Source organism: Saccopteryx leptura, chromosome 7, assembly GCF_036850995.1.
Source record: "Saccopteryx leptura isolate mSacLep1 chromosome 7, mSacLep1_pri_phased_curated, whole genome shotgun sequence".
In the NCBI taxonomy this organism is placed as follows: domain Eukaryota; kingdom Metazoa; phylum Chordata; class Mammalia; order Chiroptera; family Emballonuridae; genus Saccopteryx; species Saccopteryx leptura.
This window is the reverse complement of record NC_089509.1, coordinates 82,319,495-82,332,500: the sequence shown is the minus strand read 5'-3', so window position 1 is coordinate 82,332,500 and position 13,006 is coordinate 82,319,495. Positions and strand designations below refer to the sequence as shown.

Here is a 13,006-nt window from a genome sequence, read left to right as displayed (position 1 = left end):
AAGTTATAAAATGCCCTTTAAGCTTCCTAGTAAGGGGGGTTTTCTACACAGTATGTCTCTGCAAGCCAGAAAAACTTCCTCACTCTCTACAGAAAGGAGAGCAAAAAATCTTTTATCTAAAATATTAATATTAAATTTTCAATTCTTTGGTACCTTACCACAGTAGAAATATCATTTCCTCAATTCATTAAAACCAAAAACTAATTTAATATTTTAAAAATTAGCTCATAATTAATCTATTGAAGAAAGTTGTAATAAATATATATATATATATATATATTTTTTTTTTTTTTGTATTTTTCTGAAGTTGGAAATGGGGAGGCAGTCAGACTCCCACATGTGCCCAACCGGGATCCACCCAGCATGCCCACCAGGGGGCGATGCTCTGCCCATCTGGGGTGTTGCTCTGTTGCAACCAGAACCATTCTAGCACCTGAGGCAGAGGCCAAGGAGCCACCCCCAGTGCCCAGGCCACCTTTGCTCCAATGGAACCTTGGCTGCGGGAGGGGAAGAGAGAAACAGAGAGGAAGGAGAGGGGTGAAGAAGCAGATGGGCGCTTCTTCTGTGTGCCCTGGCAGGGAATCGAACCCAGGGCTCCTATACGCCAGGCCGACACGCTACCACTGAGCCAACCGGCCAGGGCCTGTAATGAATATTTTTACAGCAGTTGCCTAATAAGAATTTTGGTCTACTCAATTCATCAAATTGCTGCCTTTTTTTTTTTTTTTTTTTTTTGTATTTTTCTGAAGCTGGAAACAGGGCGAGACAGTCAGACTCCTGCATGCACCCGACCGGGATCCACCTGGCACGCCCTCCAGGGGTGACGCTCTGCCCACCAGGGGGCAATGCTCTGCCCCTCTGGGGCGTCGCTCTGCTGTGACCAGAGCCACCCTAGTGCCTGGGGCAGAGGCCAAGGAGCCATCCCCAGCACCCGGGCCATCTTTGCTCCAATGGAGCCTTGGCTGCGGGAGGGGAAGAGAGAGACAGAGAGGAAGGGGGGGGTGGAGAAGCAAATGGGCGCTTCTCCTATGTGCCCTGGCCGGAATCGAACCCGGGTCCCCCGCACGCCAGGCCGACGTTCTACCGCTGAGCCAGCCGGCCAGGGCCTTGCTGCCGTTTTTTAAAAAATCAAACCCGGTTAGATTTCCTTACTAAAGTTAAGAATTATCAGACCATTTATAGGAAATTTCTCATGCTTTTATAAAATCAAGAAAACACTTCCACTTTCTCAGCTTTCAAATGTTTCAGGAGAAAAATTTTAAATGGGACGCAGAATTCATTTATCTTCAAAATCCCTTCATATGTCCCAGGGCAGTGGTCGGCAAACCGGGGCTGGCGAGCCACGTGCTCACTCAACTCCTGCAGGAATCACATGCCCCCCCCCCCCACCCCGCACTGTTTATCTTGTGGCGGGCCTCCCAGGAGCCTGACCCACCGACACCCCCGCCTACCTGCGCCCCCGCACGTGGTGTTTTCTGGTAGAGCCACACTCGAGGGCCCAAAGAGCCCGGTTTGCCGACCACTGCGCCAGGGAAAGCAGCAGACGGTATTTTGGTTCCTACTAGTCCTGAGACTGGCGGGTTCCCAACCTCTCTGGGCCTTGTTTTCCCCACCTGAAAAATAAAAAATGTGAAAGCTGAGGCTGTGATTACCTTGGAAAGGGGAGGAGGAAAAGGGAGGGGGAAGGGGAAGGGAAAGGGGAAGGGGGTAAAGGGAAGGGGAAGGGGAAGGAGGGAAAGGGAAGAGGAGGGAAGGGGAGGGAAGGGGGGGAAGGGGGAAGGGGAGAGGAAAGGGGAGCCACATGCTCACTCAACTTGTGCATGAATCACTAGCGCCGCCCCCAGCTGCTATGTTGCCACACCTGCACGTGGTCTTCTGTGGAAGAGCCACACTCAAGGGACCAAAGAGCCTCATGTGGCTCCAGAGCCGCGGTTTGCCGACCACTGCCCCAAGGGGCTTCATTTTCAATAGTGTCATGATTTAATAAAAAGTTTATGCTATTATTTTTCCTTTAATTCTTTTCAAATGCTTGTCAAAAATCTGAAGGAATGCTTCATACTTGTTTGAAATTCAATCTGAGTAAAACTGCCAGGAAGGCATGAAGCTCCCACACCGTGGCTGACAGTTTGAAGGGAGGTGGTGCTAAGGACCACCCATGTCTTGCAGTAGCTGGGCTTTTAACCAAGGATTCAAGTCCTATTCATGAAACAAGTCTCCAGTGAGACTGACACTGGTTTGTGAGAAACAGCAGGAAATCAAAATATCAGACTGTCCACGATGACAGAAGTGGCTCTAGGTCAGGAGGAGACTTGACCTAGGCTCGAAAAGTAGTATGATTTAAACAGGCAGAATGGAGAAGAAAAAACATCCCACTACAATGCCTGTACAGCTCACAACAGCTCTTGTAGGAACAAATATTTCCACAGACATGTCTCCTCGCTGCTGGTATGCAACATCATTACTTTTCCTGCTGTTCAGTAATGTAAAAAGTAGATTTTATATTGTTGCATCCACCGGGTACGAGAACAAACGTCGGAGACTTTCGGGAGTTTAGATGGTACTTTATTGGCCAAGTTTAACCTGCGCAAGGGTGAACTCCCAAGATGTCTGGAGACACCGTACTCACAAGGAGTTGCAAACGAGAGTCGCGCCTGGCGCTTACAGCCAGGTCCTTATATATCCTAAGTGAACAAGCATTTACAGAAGCAGATGTGGCAGTTAGCTATTCGCTAGGGAGGTTGCACGCAGCATAGCAACAGGGGCCGGCATAGCAACAGGGGCTGGGTTCAGCTTGGTGGTGAATTTCAAACATAAACTTCTTTGTTCTCAGCCTCACAGGGGCCCTATCAGCACTCCCTGTTCCTGCCAGCACTCCCTGTTCCTTCAATAGTTACACTCTGGCAGCCACAGCACACCTCCCTGAATCTAACATATATTGCCTGGTATCTTGGCTATCACTGGTTTGACTATATAGTTCTTAAAAGTAAGTTTGAACATTTTGCTGCTTATACCCATACTCTCCAATCGGAATGGTTTTAGTATGTAGAAGGGGAGTAACTGTTGTAACTAGTTATTTTAACTCAATAGTTGCTTTGACCCAATCCCCATAAACATTTTCATAAGGAACAGGATCGGGAAAAACATACCAGAGGAGATCTGAAGTTGGACTGGAAGAAGCAACTCAGCCCTGCAATGGAGAACAGGGTGGTCTGAGACACTAGAAATTGATGGGAAATCCTGTCCTGATTTGATTAGAAACTCATTCGCAGCATCTACGAGAATGAGCAGCAGTGAAGGCTAAGGCAAAGATAGCCTCTAAATCAGGGGTCTCAAACTCGCAGCCCGCGGGCCGCATGCGGCCTGCCGAACAATTTTGTGCGACCCGCAGACTAATCCATGAAGTTCAAAATATTTTGGATAAAATTAAGTAAGCCCGTGGATTAGTCTGCGGGCCGCACAAAATTGTTCGGCAGGCCGCATGCGGCCTGCGGGCCACAAGTTTGAGACCCCTGCTCTAAATTGTGGTTTATAGAAGAGGGGTCATCTTATAACATGATGGCTACTGACTTCATCCCAAGAGAAAGATGGCATCAGGCAGTATCCATTAGAGCACCTGTTGGAATCCCATGCAGGGAGAAGTAACATAGTCAATTTCAGGGCCAAAGAAAAGGGTATCTAACTTAGCCTAAAACAACTGAGAATTAGCCACAATCTAGTAGAACAGAAACTCACTGCACTAAGATACCATTATTCAAGCACAAAGCCACCCCCTCCTTTTCCTATGTAATGGATAAAGCAGCAACTGTGAACACATGCAAACTGGTGGCAGAATAAGGAAATGAACTCAGGGCTTTTCATACCCCTTTGAGCTCCATCTCAGTCGTACGTCTTCCCCATTTCTCTCAAAAAGAAAATTTGAGAAAAACCTAAAAGTACCTGCAGCACAATATTTATCACTCCCTTTTAGATATAAAAACAAGATTATATGCCTGCCAACAAGATTGTATGCTCTTTGACTGCCACTCACTGTCAACCAGGAGTGCTCAAACTTCTGAACAGGAAGTGCACCTGACATCGGGTGGTACAGCTCTTCCTTGTGCAGCGGTGTCTCAAATATTGCAGAGCAATATCCACTAAACCCCAGTAGCACAATCAAAATCAATACTGCCACAACACATTACCCAAACCGCCCGATTTAGGAATCATGGGGTCACTGAGCCACAGCTACTCACTGTTTTCCATTGCCTGAGTCTCCATTCAATGCTAACACGTCCCTGTGTTAACACAGCACACTATTTCTGAGGACAAGCACAAAATCTCTTTCCTCTTCCTCCAGCAGCTCCCTCTCCAGACTTCCTTCTATAAATAAAAACCAGTCTCAAGAGCTTTAAGTTATCTTTGAGTCTTCCTCCCACTCCCGTTTTCTCTGCCTTTCCACTCCTGCTGCAGTCCCCCTGCCTGAAGGACTAAGGTAGTCTCTGAACAGGTCTCCCTGCTTACATGCAACCTGAGCGTCCTGTTAGTCTGTCCTTAATCACAGCTCTATCTGCATGTTACCTCTGCTTAGAAATAGTTCAAGGACGCTCTGCTGCCGAATGAATTAAATACTTTGGCCTAGCATTTGAGACCTTTCTCAGCTCAACCCCATAGGTTTTTCCCAACACACCAACCATTACTCCCCCCAAAATACCTATTTTCCAACTTGTGTATTCTTAATCCAGTTGTCATCTCATCCATATACTTTCCCCATTTCTCTCAATAAAAGAGATGTCTCTACCTGAAATGTCTTCTTTTCCACATTTCTAGCCAGTTTTGCAGTTCCCACTTACAAAGCTTTTCCAACTTCTCCAACATGAAACTTCTTTCTCCTTTCACACAAGCACACATACTCACACAAGCACACATACACATACACACATACACATACACACACACACACACACACACACACACACTGCTTTGTACTTTATTATCCTAATATACTTTCTTTTGTACTCAACCACTACAGTAAAAAAAAAGAAAAATGATATACTTGGGTTGTTCCACATGTGATAAAAGCCTGACTTCTGTTTGGGGACCCACTGTCCCCCCATTCTCAGTTCATTAGAATAGGTGAGGCCTCCTCCCAATCCGCAAGGGTGGAGCAGAGGACTGCAGACTCAGACAGCCAGCACAGCCCGTCCCCTCGCCACAGTGATGGGTTCTGGCTGTGTACACAGTCCTCAGTCGGAACTGAGCAGACTCAGACAGCCAGCACAGCCCGTCCCCTCGCCACAGTGATGGGTTCTGGCTGTGTACACAGTCCTCAGTCGGAACTGAGCAGACGCAGACAGCCAGCACAGCCCGTCCCCTCGCCACCGTGATGGGTTCTGGCTGTGTACATCACCCAAGTGGGAACACAGTGCTCGGTCGGAACTGAGCAGACGCAGACAGCCAGCACAGCCCGTCCCCTCGCCACCGTGATGGGTTCTGGCTGTGTACATCACCCAAGTGGGAACACAGTGCTCGGTCGGAACTCAGCCCCCAGCCTCCCTTCCGGGCATGGGGGAGCCCTGCAGAGGGAGGACGGAGAGCTGGGTGGGCTGCAGGGCACGGAGTTGAAAGGGGAAGACCACTCTGACGCCTGCAGGGCTCCACACAAAACCTAGTCCTATCCAGGGAGTCTTTATTCACAGAAGTAAAAAATATTCTTTTCCTGCTTAAGCAAGTCTGAAGTATATTATAACCCTAGGGTCCTACCTAAAGCGTCCTCTCCATTGTCTGTTGGCTACTTCAGTAATATACCTGACCTTTGGCCCTGTTTCCCCTCCACACCTAGCGCCACGGGGTCACTGAACAGTGTACACATTTATTAAGTACTTGCCCTGAAGAAATATTTTGACATGAATTTTAAGAATAAATATTTTAATTGGGAGGAAATGAAGAATTTAATTTTAGTCCTTTGCAAAGTCTCTCTAGTCATCAACTTATCACTTGGAGTCAGTAGACCCTGAAAAGCTTTTATTAGCAAGTTTCAGGAAGATTTTGCCTTCATTCTGTGAAAACCCATCCCTGGTAGCATATAGTGAAGCAGGTGTTTGGCAGCAAACGTTTTTTTAAATGCTCTTTTGAAGACCACAAACTTGTGTCTCGTGTCCAAAACTAGGTAAAATATCTCAATATTAGCTTGGCTTCCCTGACCCTTTCAATTACATGTTGATCTCACCCAATTTAGAAGCCATCATCGGTTGTATTAGGTTCAGCCGAAGGGGTGCATTGTGCTTGTTCTGCTCAGGGTAAGCCTCACAGTTGTTGTTACTTGTGCCCAGATCACAAATGCTTTGGGAAAATAAGCACACACGTGCCCTGCCACATTGTGGCTGTGGTGTGAATTCACACGCAGGGGAGAGGCGGGTCATCACCTGACAGACCTCACAGGGTGCTTGCTCTTTTTTGAGTCTAACTGACCCTCAGGTTCAAGTTCCAACCCTCAGGCCTGCAGGCTCTATCTAAAACCTACTTGTGACAGCCCACCAAGCTGGGTGCGTCTTCAAAGGGCAACTTTCATGAAACAAGCTTACAGACTAATAGAGAAAATCAAAATACCAAATAGTTTAGTTTACAATAAGACATAACTATCTTTATTAGTTTACTAGGTATTGGAAAACTATTAGGTATTACGTATTAGGAAATTTAAAGTTCACCAAATGAGATGACTACATTCTCTCCTGTAGCTAAGCTCATAGAAGACAAATCAAAATTGTAAGATTGTTTTGGTGAACAGTGAAGTCTATGAAAAAAGGAATTTAAGTGCCCTTACAGAATTTATGTCAGACAAGACAGCTAAGGAGATGTTGTCCCTTTAAGAATTCAAGTAAATTGCCTGACCAGGCGGTGGCACAGTGGATAGAGCGTCGGACTGGGATGCGGAAGACCCAGGTTTGAGACCCAAAGGTCGCCAACTTGAGCGCGGGCTCATCTGGTTTGAGCAAAAAGCCCACCAGCTTGAACCCAAGGTCGCTAGCTCCAGCAAGGGGTTACTTGGTCGGCTGGAGGCCACGGTCAAGGCACATATGAGAAAGCAATCAATGAACAACTAAGGTGTTGCAACGCGCAATGAAAAACTAATAATTGATGCTTCTCATCTCTCTCCGTTCCTGTCTGTCTGTACCTGCTTATCCCTCTCTCTGAAAAAAAAAAAAAAAAGGAAAAAAAAAAGAATTCAATTAAATTGACCACACTCCCTCCCCATGGAGAGAGCTAGCTGCACAGTGACCAAACTCTCAACTTTCCCATACGCCTTCTAAAACTATACTTTATTCAGGATTTGCTGCATAATTTGCCCAATCCTAAATAAAAATGTGACTCCTTATTCAAAGAGTGCCATTAAAGGTACTAAAATATAATTTTTTTCCTTTCATCCATGATCTCTCTGTATCAACTTATCATCTTATTTTTCATTTTCTATTTAATATCACACTTCCTTAAGTACAGAAATACTCACTGGGCCAGTTCAGACCGTCACAGGCACCTATGGGTCCTGTCCCATGACTTGGCCTGAATGTGCAGCCCACCAAGCTGGCGGGTTCCCCCTCTCACCAGCTGGAGAGTCTAGGCCAGTGTCAGTGAAGTCAAGCCATGCATCTCCCCTTGCATGCTGCTCAACCCACTGTGGACAGGCCACCTCTGCACTGGAACACACTCAGTTCTGGGACTGGGAGTGGATGAGGACACTGAGTCGCCTGTGAAAGCATTATGGTGCTGCCAGCCCAGGGCAGGGATGACCACCACCATTCCTGGCACTGAGACACCACGGGCTGTGCACATTGGACCTGACCCCCGTGCACCCATGCCTCCACCAGTACAGATGTTGGCAGTGGTTGCTTGATGGCAGGGACAGGGACAGGCTGCGGGGGGGGGGGGGGTGTCCCCAGGGGTTGGGTAAGCAGCACCTGTCCTAGGAAGCTCTACGCTCCTGGACATGCTCCATTGTCCCACCATACTTCACTTACAAATCCTAAGATAAAATTATCAGTGATTTCAAAATAGCAACCACAGAGCACTGCACGCCAAGCATGGAGGCCTTCTGAGTGGGGCGTCCTGTGACTACATTAGTCACACACTCATAAAGCCAGCCTTGCTGCTTTTCTTTTCCTTTTCTAACTGTCCCTGGGTATGCCACAGCTTCAACAAATATAGTGCAATTTTCCCTATAGCTACAACTTGATAGCTTACCTCAGTATAATTCTAGTACCCCTTTCATTAACCAGTTATTTTTTAGATTGGTACTTTACAGGCTAAGCAACTCCCACAAAGTATATTGATTTTATAACTAAACTAAGAGACGTATTCTTATTTACCTCATTTCCAAGCCTTACGATAGCCCCAAACACAATAGCCCCAAACACTGACAACATAGACAATTGGTCCAGCATAGCAATGACAATGGATTGAACCCTGCCTCAAGAATGTATTTATCTTCATTAACTTATTCATTCAATGAATTTTAAAAATGTTATATACCTACATGTCAGGCATTATGCTAAGCTTTATGATACAAAAATCAAGAATTACATATTCCCTTGAAGAATCCCCACTGAAGTGGAGAAGACAGTCACTGAAATGAACCAGTCAGTCAGATGAGGGCTGTGGAACCATTTCCCACGGAAGCCGGAAGGAAGGACACCAGGCGGGCAGGCTGGGCGGAGGCTTTCCCGACCTTTCCCAGGGAGCACGGGAACATTTTCCCCAAGAAAACCGATGGCACCCTGAACTTACAAGGTTTTTTTTCCCTACAAACTTTCATAATCTATCGTGAGAACACACCACCCCCTCTGCAGTACGAAATATTCTTACCAAAAGAATCAAACCAAATCTGCTCAAGCCTCCAGTACCAATTTACCAGAGCAGGGAAACCTATTAATCTAATCAGAGGGATGCATTCAGCAAAATCCAGACTGTGGGAAACACTAGGACAAATGACTCAATTTCTTCAAAAATTAAATTGCAAGGAAAAAAATAGGTAGAGGACACTCATTAGATTAAAGGAGACTTGAAAGTCTTTTTAACCAATTGCAACAGGTGGGCCTTGTACGGACGTTTCTGAGTCTTTGTGAGGGTGAAGAAACCATTATGACACTTATGAGACTGATTAAATTTTTAGAGAGACAGAGGAAAGGAAAGAGCCAGAGAGAGAGAGGGAAGCATTCATTTGTTCCACTTAGTTGTGCATTCCTTGGTCACTTCCATATATACCTTGACCAGGGACTGAACCTACAACCTTGGTGTTTCCGGACGATGCTATAACTGACTGAGCTAACCTGCCAGGGCCAAGACTGAGATATTTAATGAAGTTACAAGCTGTCAATGTTTTAAATGTGATAATGGCATTGTAGTTATGGTTTAAGAGGCAAGAAGCATGCATAATATTTCCTGGTTTTAAATATCTCTTCCGAGACTGGGTAACAAAACTTTAAGTAAAAGCCAACTTCTGAATATCCTCATCAGCAAAACAGTAAGTAATAATGGCAGCTGCTTCATTAAGTTGCTGGAGGATTATGACATGTAACATGGAAAGGTGCCTGGTCCACAATAAACCTCCATTCCGTATTTATTACTGTTAAGGGGACGAGGGACTTAAAACACTGTGATACTGCTGTCACTCAGGCCAATTACTCTCATATCTGAACTAGTTTACTCCACTTACATCTTCCATACGCAGCATACTTAAGTAATCAAAACGTTTTCCTTCAGAATTTGTGTTCAAAATCACTTCGATCACAATCTTTCTCACACTGCTCGCACCAGCCTTATTCCTTTAGCCTGCCTCGCTCACCCCACACCCAGAGGACATCACCCAGTGGGAGTTCCCACTCACATCTGCCGCCCTCCCGGTGTGGGTTCTCTACACCTATTTGCCTTCCCAGCTGCTGTTCACAAGGCCCTGTACCTTCTTTTACTGCCTTTGACTTGAATAGTATAGTCCCAGGAATCCAGGATTGTCCTGAAAAGGGTTCTGGTCCATCTCTTCTGCTAAATCTCTTTGGGCAAAGCCTCTTTCAGTTCATACATTCATGCCCTAGGTCACGCTAGCGGGACCCAACCAACTGCCCTTCTCAACCGTGGCATCTGCAAGTTTCTGCTTTTTCTTCTCTAGTTTTGCGCGCTATGTCCTCAGAGTCAACAAACAAAATTCAGTTCGCTGCTGCTCATGAATTTCGGGCCACAGAAGCACCTGCCAAGTCTGAAAGTTTCCACCCTCTGCAGCAATCCTGACCCTCACAGGAAACTAAGGACTCACCACCCTGGTAAAGAAGAAAAAGTGTAGGGCCCTCGACCATGCAAGTGCCCACTTCTAACCCTTACCTTCCTGTGAACACTGGATGGGCTGGGAGTCGTGATTCAAAGAGGGGCTATTTGATTGTATGGTCTTCTGCATAGTGGTTACTTCCTGGCCATGAAGCTGTGAAGTTGTTGCAGACGGGCTGCCCCACGCCTGTCTTCCACTATGAAGGCCTTTGTACTAGGGTTGCAAACTACTGATACCTGCCCATTTCATTGCTGCTGAGGAGATCTGTACATGATCACACTTTCTGCCCAATACATCTTCTGAACCACAGTAGCCACTCTGACTTCTCCTTACTAGGCTGGCTAACTGCTTCTGTTTTGCCTGAATGTATCCTCTGCCATCATCCGTATTCCCTGCAGTCTGGAGCTGATGCGGTGACGTAAGCATGGGTTTGGTGCTCAGAGAAAGCCTCTGTTTTCTGCCTCCTTTGTGGCCCTCTCCTGCAGCAGAGACATGACTCAGGATGACCTGTGTGCAGCTACCAAAGGGAGTGATTGTGACATCTGTGCTAGGCTTAGTTCTCAGACATCCTGGACTCCCCCCCAAAAGCTACTGCAATTCCATATGAATTTTTAGTTTGCTTTGGAGTTCATGCCATTCTAAAATCTGACAGTGTACAGGACTTCTGTTAGCATGACTAATGTAGGCTTGATCTTACGTGGTTTTGGTTAGTTTGAGGTTCAGGGCTTACTTAATTTGTTATGCACAATTGTGTCACTCACTTCAGAATTCTCAGTCACCCTCTAAATCTGTTTATGGACAATTATAGCATCCCACAAACTGGACTCTTTTTCCAGAATTTTCTTGCCTACTTCTTTTATTTCTCTTTTCACCTGTGGTTCTTGTTCCTCACTGTGTACTGGGACCACCAGGGGAACTTCAGAACAAAACAAGACACTACAGACACCAGGGCCAACCCCAGAGACTGAGTTTTAATTGGTCTGAGGAGAGAGAGCTTGGACTCATTAGTTGCAGAAGCCCCTAACCAACTCTTACCTGCAGCCAAGGGGAGAACCACTGCAGCACACACATCCCGTGCTTCGTACAAGAAGGAACGTCTTGTACTTCTTTGGACTCAACACTGCACCTAGCACAGAACCTAACAAATAGCAAGTAATCACCACTTCAAATTTTGTGGATTAGTGGCCCTGGCTGGTTTGCTCAGTTGTAGAGTGTCAGCCTGGCATGTGGCTGTCCTGGGTTTGATTCCCGGTCAGGGCACACAGGAGAAGCACCCATCTGTTTTCTACCCTTCCCCCTCTTGCTTTTATCTCTCTCTCTTTCTCTCTCTCTTCCCCTCCTGCAGCCATGACTTGATTGGAGCAAATTGATCCTGGGCACTGAGGATTGCTCCATGGCTTCTGCCTCGGGTGCTAAGAAGAGCCCAGTTGCTGAGCAACAGAGCAACACCCCAGATGGACAGAGCATGACCCCTAGTGGCTTGCCAAGTGGGTCCCCATCAGGGCACATGCAGGAATCTGTCTCTCTGCCTCCCTTCCACTCACCGAGTAAAAAATAAATTAAAAAAAAATTTAGATTAGTGACTCATGGTGGCTGTGAAGAAAATGCAAAAGTTCCAGGTGCCATTTAAAAAATGTATAATGTGTTTGGCATTCTTGCTGGCATCCCTGTGATATTTTAATCCAGAAGTTTAGTTAATAAAAGTAAACCTGCTTAGCCTGACCGAGCAGTGGCGCAATGGATACAGCATTGGACTGGGATGCGGAAGACCCAGGTTTGAGACCCCGAGGTCGCCAGCTTGAGCCAAAGGTCGCTGGCTCGAGCAAGGGGTTACTCGGTCTGCTGGAGGCCTGCGGTCAAGGCACGTATGAGAAGGGAACCAATGAACAACTAAGGTGTCGCAATGCGCAACGAAAAACTAATGATTGATGCTTCTCATTTCTCCGTTCCAGTCTGTCTGTCCCTGTCTATCCCTCTCTCTGAGTCTCTCTCTGTCTCTGTAGAAAAAAATAAACTTGCTTAGCAGTAATATCCATAATTCTTCATGATCATTACCCAGTTCAGGATCTGTGCTTTCCAGAACTGCATAGACTATTAAATGTAAACAGTCTGTCTCTGCTGTTCTAAGGAAATACTTCAATAATTAATATTAATAATAGCTACATCTATTGAGTGCTTTCTGGTACAATGCTTCAAGCACTTTTTAAAGCACTTTGCACTATCTCATTTAATCTCCACAAAAAACCCTATGAGTTAGATACTGTTGCCTCATTTTACAGAGAAGCAGTCTGAGTCCCAAGGCTTCACAACGTGTGTGCAATTTAATGTCAGACAACGGCAATAAGAAACTGCAGAGTAAAAGAATATAATGGCAATGTTTTTGAAAGTTATAGTTTGCATATATTCTTTGGAAAACCAGGTTATCAAGAACAGCTCTAATATCTCATTTTTGCCTCAGAAAAACGTATCTTTTGAGGATAAAATTTGCTTAGCTTTAAAAATATTTTTTAGTCAAGTACTTTTTGCTGTCAGAAAAACAATTAGTAGTATTCTGTCACTTTGCTTCCTAACAGGTCCTTATGAAGGGGTTTGTAACTGGAGAGCTTTTAGTACTGAACTCTTGCTTTGCATATGAGGCCTGCTTTGTGAGGCCCAGCGTGTGACTGAATGCTCAGCTGGCATGAATCTTCGTAAAATATGTAATGGTATCTGATATTT

General features: G+C 45.8%; 1 protein-coding gene across 5 annotated transcripts in view; it reads right to left on the bottom strand.

Annotated features, from left to right (window-relative positions):
- The window catches only part of HECW2 (HECT, C2 and WW domain containing E3 ubiquitin protein ligase 2), a 424,054-nt gene that overhangs the window by 300,860 nt on the left and 110,188 nt on the right, over positions 1-13,006 (bottom strand). Inside the window, exon 1 of one of the 5 annotated variants that reach the window (XM_066346628.1) lies at positions 1,590-1,613. The exons of 3 other annotated variants lie outside the window; for them this stretch is intronic. The gene's annotated coding sequence lies outside the window, so the exon portion shown is untranslated. Of the gene's footprint in view, positions 1-1,451; positions 1,481-1,589; positions 1,614-13,006 lie in introns of those variants that run through there. One more of the 5 variants, XM_066346629.1, reaches the window with a different exon arrangement.